We start from the raw sequence: 6588 nt of genomic DNA, 5'->3' as shown, positions 1-6588 counted from the left end.
CGTATCCAATGAGCGAGCAAAGCGAGCATTGGATTGAGAAGCAATCCGAAATGAACTGTGAAAGCAGTTCCGGGGGTTGGCGAGCAGGGGGCAAAGCCTCCTAGTTAATATAAATTGCACAATGAATTAGTAGTTACTAGGATTACAAATACTAGGATTACATTATACAGTAATAAAAGAAATACTAGGTTACTAATAGTATAACCTAGTATTTCTATTATTCTATCTCTGACGAAATAATTTAAATAACAAAGGTTAAGTTATCAGTCAATTATCATGTCAATTTATCTGATGGTACTGCGTTTTTTAAATGAATCAAATATGACGTTTGCCAGTTCCACAATCAAGCCAGAATGTGCTNAGAAATCTGAAAGAGGTTTTCCATTTAGGTAGATGTTCATAAATGCGTTTAACGCTTCTTGTTTAAGACCAGTACGAAATGTGTTTTTTTGTAAATTCATTGCTGAAAAGCCTCTTTCAACCGCTGCAGTACTCCCAGACAGAGAAAACATCAATTCCACCATGAGCAGTAAGTTGCTGTATTTCGAGATTAGAGGGTCATTTTAGAAGACTCTGAGGCGCTAGACTCTTGTAAGGTAACAAAAATTGAAAATGCATCACGAACATTAACGGGAAAATGGCCGTCCGCGCGGACGCTGGATTCGAGAATTTGTTGTCCGCGGGGAGTTTTTGACCGCCGAGGACGGGCGGTTTTTCGAGCCCTGCTAGAAAGCTCACCATTAACCCCTTGGGGACGGGTGATTCAGAAAAGCATTCGTACAAAATCAGGATCAGGACGTAATTAAATAAAAAACGGTAACTTAAATGTAGTCGTTACTAATTTGACAGACTTACTTTGCTTTCACTTTAATTACTGTTAGTCTAATCATATATATAATCAATGTTAATTCAAAGTATAACTAAATAGTTTTATTTTGAACTAAAGTAATGGTGAATTAAATAAATCAAACAATTATAACTCCTCCCACAAATAAGCTGCTAAAGAATTATTTTGATTACCAGTTTTATCTTTTCACCCTGATTGATACGGTTTCATGCTGTCACGTATTTGTGACAGTCGGCGCGAAAGGGTTAAGTGACAGCCACATGTTTTAAATGTGTTTGCGGAGAGATGGATTAGTCACGTGGGAATACAATGAGGTCAGTTCAAATATGTTTATCAGTTAATGCGGATGATACTTTAAAGTATGAAATTCCTCACAAAAATCTATATACTCTGGAGAAACATATTTTTTTTAATAGATTTGAATATTCACTATCAAAATATGCACCGATAAATCAGATTTCTTACAATAAGTGTTTACGTTTAATGTACTGTTCGTGTTTCTATTGTTAGCGTTTTAAATTATTGTGGCATGCCAACTATTGTGTCATGCAAATAATTCAATTCATTAAAAAAATGAATAGTCATATTAGTTAAAATGTGTAATTGGGTATTAAATGGGCATGATTTATGGAACTAAATATTTCGGAAAATTTTTAATACAACTTAAAAGAAAACAACGTAGAAAATTTCTTGAAAAATATAGAAACTAAATAGTGCATTTTTTATAATTGTTCCTTTTAAAAGTATTGTAACTAAGTACTGAATTGATTTGAATAACGTTAAAGCATAATATGTCAAACGTGACATAGATGAGTGAACTTGTGCGCTTATTTGATTAATGGATTTTCTTACTCCTATCAAAATATTTCATTTAAATGCTATCATATCTACTATTTTATTGAAATTATTTGTTTAAACTATGTAAGAAAATAAATTAAGGGAACTTTCAATATAAATCATTGGAATTGCAACTTTTAATGAAACATGCGAAGTGTTATTGACCGATTTTGTTTAATCAGAAATAAGTGTAGGCCTTGCAGCCAAAAAATATGCCCAAAATAAAGATGAGGGCAGTGTTTCGGAAATGAGGTGTCACATGAAGGTAAATCATCAAGAAAAATGGATTGCAGTAAAAGTTAGCAGCAAAATTTTATATGTTTATACGGAATAATGATCACATAATTTTGAACGCATTTTATTCCTAACTATTGTTCTCTTACCTTTATTTCATATTATAACCGTAGTTGAACAGAAGACCCAATTTTTGGGTTTGCGACTACTAATGTTCAACTGCAAAGCCTTGTAATTTTGAACCTAATCTAGAAGATAAGGGATAAAGTATTGAGAGAAATTTGCCTTCGAGGAGAACTTTTCGATGGAACTAACCCGCATTTGCGTTACATTGAGAGGGAAAATACGAAAACATCCCACGGTTAGCTTAGCATCAAAGGGACTCTCACCCGTGATCCGTCTACCACTGTGGATACTTTACGTCAGCACTGCTTTCGGTGCAAGTCATTTTCTTCAAATTTTCATAGAATGTTCACAATAAATATAATTTACGTTGCACGCAGGTTATTTATTTATTGGGTTCTCCTTTCGCCATTTTGTGAAAAAAATTCTTTTTAAAAACTCCAACGTGCAACGATAAAGTAAAAAAAAAAAACAAAAAAAAATATCAAAATTTGCAATAACTTTCGAATAAATGGAAATTTCAGAAAAAAACATACTCGTGTTCAAATTATAATACAATCAACACATTCAATTTCAACTTTGTAGTAGCATTTCAACGGACGACGAACTATAAAACGTAACATAACGACTAACAGGTTTTTTTAATTATAAGTTTAACAGTTGATAATTTTCGAATTAATAATCGAATCTTACTTTTTTTAGGTATATATTCCCTCCTATTTTCTGTACACTTTTTTACACACCTTAGAAATTTCAAGTTTCTAATATAATTTTTGCGCATCAAGCAAAATGTAACGTTACTTCGTACACTTATAATTTTTTAATATAGAAAATAATAGGCTCGACTTTTTGAAGAATAAATTATCGCTATTTTTTTAGTAGATTAGTCATGATAATTCCATGAAAAAAAAATTATTAAATGAAAATAAAGTCACATACAATTGAAAATAAGAACTTATAAATTTGGAAAAATCATCTAGAATGTCTTTGTGATTAAATATTCCCATATATTTTGATAATTAATTACATAAGATAAATTAAGAGTCAAACTATAAAATAAATTCATAACTTAAGTGTCCAGCTAAATCTAGAATCCAGAGTTCGTTGAGGTTTTCTCTTTATACAGCAAGGTGCACTTTAATGTAATACTTTGCTGAAGCAAAACATTTGAGAGAAAAAATTTAACTTTTATTTTAATTTGTAAGGGTAGTACAAGTATTATCTTTATTTTTTATTAATAATTTTATTTATTTATCTATTTATTTTTTGTTTATAACTGTAGAGTTATTTTATGTAGAATGTAATTAGAATATTTTTCCGTACGTTCAGAGAAATAAGCTTTATTTATTCCCGTGAAAATAACTACGTAATTAATGTAGTACCTACAGCCTACATCACAGGATCTCTTATTTCTGATAAAATATACTAAATAAGAGGTAAACAGATACATTCTCCGATTTACGGTGCAGTCGAAGTAATTAATAAATTTAATCGATTCAATAAATCTGCTGCATTTCGTATTGTCCTTGTTTTCGAAATTTATGAAAATTCTAGAATTGAAGGTTGTATTGTTGGAGTTTATCAGATTTTAAGAACTTAATCCTTGAAAATTTTTTGCATTTCAGGAAAATGAAATTTTTACCTTATCATTTGATGATTAATTTTGGATCATTGTAGTCTTATATAATCCACAAAAATAGAAATTGAAAATTAAGTAGGCGTTACTTCTCTCAATAAAATAAAAAATACGTGTTGCATTCTTAGGATTAAAAAAAAAGGCGTTACTATAATAGCTATCGTTAAAAATATGGCTTTACTTTTAAATTCTTGCTAAACTTATTGAATACATAACTCGCCTTTGTATCATCGAACCAGTAACACATTTCAAATCGACAATAATCGATTTGGTACTGAGTTTTCCCAGCTATCATTTCGCTCTAAAAATCTTTTATACATCAGCTTTAATACTTTGTATATTAGATCTACTGGAAAATTCGAATATGGAACTGAAGAACTTAAGAATGAAGAATTTATAAATGACTAACAAGGCTTTCAAGTACCCAAAAAACATGGACAAATCCCCCCATTTCTCGCCTTTGAAAAAGGAAAAAGATCAGAACTGGAATTTTTTTCATGAAACAATTAAATTCCACCGATTATACCAAGAAACGTATATATAACGAAGCCTGTGTCAAAACGAAAAGCATTGATACTTACAGAAAGATACAGATCTTATTACAGACCGAACCAAAAGTGAGTTATTACTTTTACAAATTACAAGCAGGGGTGAAAGCGAGACGGAAAAGAGGAAAGGCTGGTAGTAAAACCATTTCAGTTATAGCTAGTTTTGGGGAGGAGTTTACTTATTCTTTTTTTGAATTTTTCAACAATATCTACTTTATCTTGGAAAAGAAGCAGTTTTATATATATGCCAGAATTATAAAAGAAATCTTGATAGTTACAGATATTTCAATTTTTTCGATAAAAATACTGGAATGAAATGTTTTACGTACCAGGTTTTTCTCTTTTCCGTCTTGCTATATAAGGGCTTTCACCCATGATTACAAGAAGAAAGAGTGAATTATGGATATCCCTGCTGAGATTTCTGAAACTGATGTCAGTGCAACAGGATATATCTCATACTAATGTCCTCCAACTCCCAAAACGATTGTGAAGGACCCTAAGATTGTGCCCCCTAGAAGCTAGACAAGCGAAATTTAGAGTTTAAAATTGAGAGTTTGGGCCCATAGTTGTGTGTTAAATTAAATATATGGCTAAATTAATGAGTATATACAAAATTATTAAGTATTACTTAATAATTTTGTATATACTTATTAATTTTATAAAAAACTATTGCTTATATTTTACTACCACTAAATACAAAAGAAAAATATTTTCATAATTTATAAAATGTTCCTATCATCAATGGTTCATGCCACAAGTCACAACTATTATCATAACAACCAGATGAAGAAGTGAGATGCCCGCTCCGCGGGCAGGTACTTTGCTCCAATTTCTATCAAGTCAAGTTATCATCAATGGGACCTATTCTGCAGTTTTAGAAAAGCTTTACGATCTGACTGAACTGAATGTGGTATGGCCGGGATCGTAAGAGCTAGTATTATAAAAATAGATAAATGACATTAATGATTGTAACCATTTTTACAGAATCGCTTCTTAAATGTCTCAAGTCAAATGTCCCTTAAAATATTAAAAGCGACTGTCTACTGCAGGGATGGGCAAACTTTTTTGGTCGAGGGCCAAAAATCAAGAAAAAAAATATTTGGTGGGCCAAGTAAGATCTTCAAAATTTAAGAAAGAAAAAAAAAGCGATATACAAGTTTTAATTTAAATATTTAGTGGGAAATTGCGATTTCATTTCTAAAAGTTCCTTATATTAAGGTTCGAAGTGAGATGTGCTTATTTTAAGGAACAAGGCTAAATCCTTTTCTGTCAGTCTACTTCTGAAATAATTTTTTCTAAGGTTCATAATTGAAAACTCTTGTTCACGTTTATAAGATTAAGCTAACATAACACTGATTTTCTGGGCGTGAAATTTTAAATTTTGGAAACTAGCTTTTGGTAATGATTTGTCAAACTTAGGCATATTTAGAAACAACTGCTTCAGATTATTGTTAGATTATCCGCTCTTTGGAGCGTAAAATGCGCAGTCTGCCAAATGTGAAGTACAATTTACCTATATTAGATTCCATAAGTCAGCTCCTCGAGAAAGACAAACGCTAGTTGGAGCCAATCTACGGCAATTCTATAAAGAACTTCTGCTTTCAACATTTTACCAATAGAAGCTGTCTGTGCTAACTATTTTCATCAATTTATGTTTTGTAGAACAAAAATAGAGAAAGTAAAAATGTCATCAGTACTTTGTTAAAAAAGGAAAAACAGAAATAATTTTAAACATAGTCGACAATAAAAAGGATGTATATTGTTTATATTTGCCGCTGATCGGCAAATAAAAATTCTATCCGCGGGCCGGATAAAATCCTCCGGCGGGCCACAGTTGGCCCGCGGGCCGTAGTTTCCCCATCCCTGGTCTACTATATAGTTTCGAAAGACTGTGAGCAAAAAGCATGTAAACTACAAGAAGCGACTAGGGGAAGGACGATTTCATAATGTTTAAGACTTGAGTTTCGTCGGAAGAGTAAAAATAGGAAAGGAGGATCTAATATGAAAATATTGGGGATTTTTTCATTCGCATCCTTGGCTAAATTGTAAAGGTTTGCTGTCACCGTTCGCATTTGTTTATGTTTATTTCTTGCGACGTTGGCTGTCATTTTCGAACTCGTAAAAAATATCTTATTAGTTGAATTTTTTCGTTATATTTTTTTTTATTGTTGTTATCTGCTTTGTTGTTTTAATTTTTTTTATACTTTAAAGTTAGTTGTTTTTAATTTGATTTTTTGCGATCTGCAGTTTAAAATGGATGATATTCAACATAAATGTGTTGAATGTAAAGGATATATTCAACGAATTCCAATTGGTATAAACATATACGTCTGAAGCATCCGGATAAAAGTTTAGAAAATATG

Source organism: Parasteatoda tepidariorum, chromosome 1 (assembly GCF_043381705.1).
Source record: "Parasteatoda tepidariorum isolate YZ-2023 chromosome 1, CAS_Ptep_4.0, whole genome shotgun sequence".
Lineage (NCBI taxonomy): Eukaryota > Metazoa > Arthropoda > Arachnida > Araneae > Theridiidae > Parasteatoda > Parasteatoda tepidariorum.
This window is presented reverse-complemented; position numbering follows the sequence as displayed.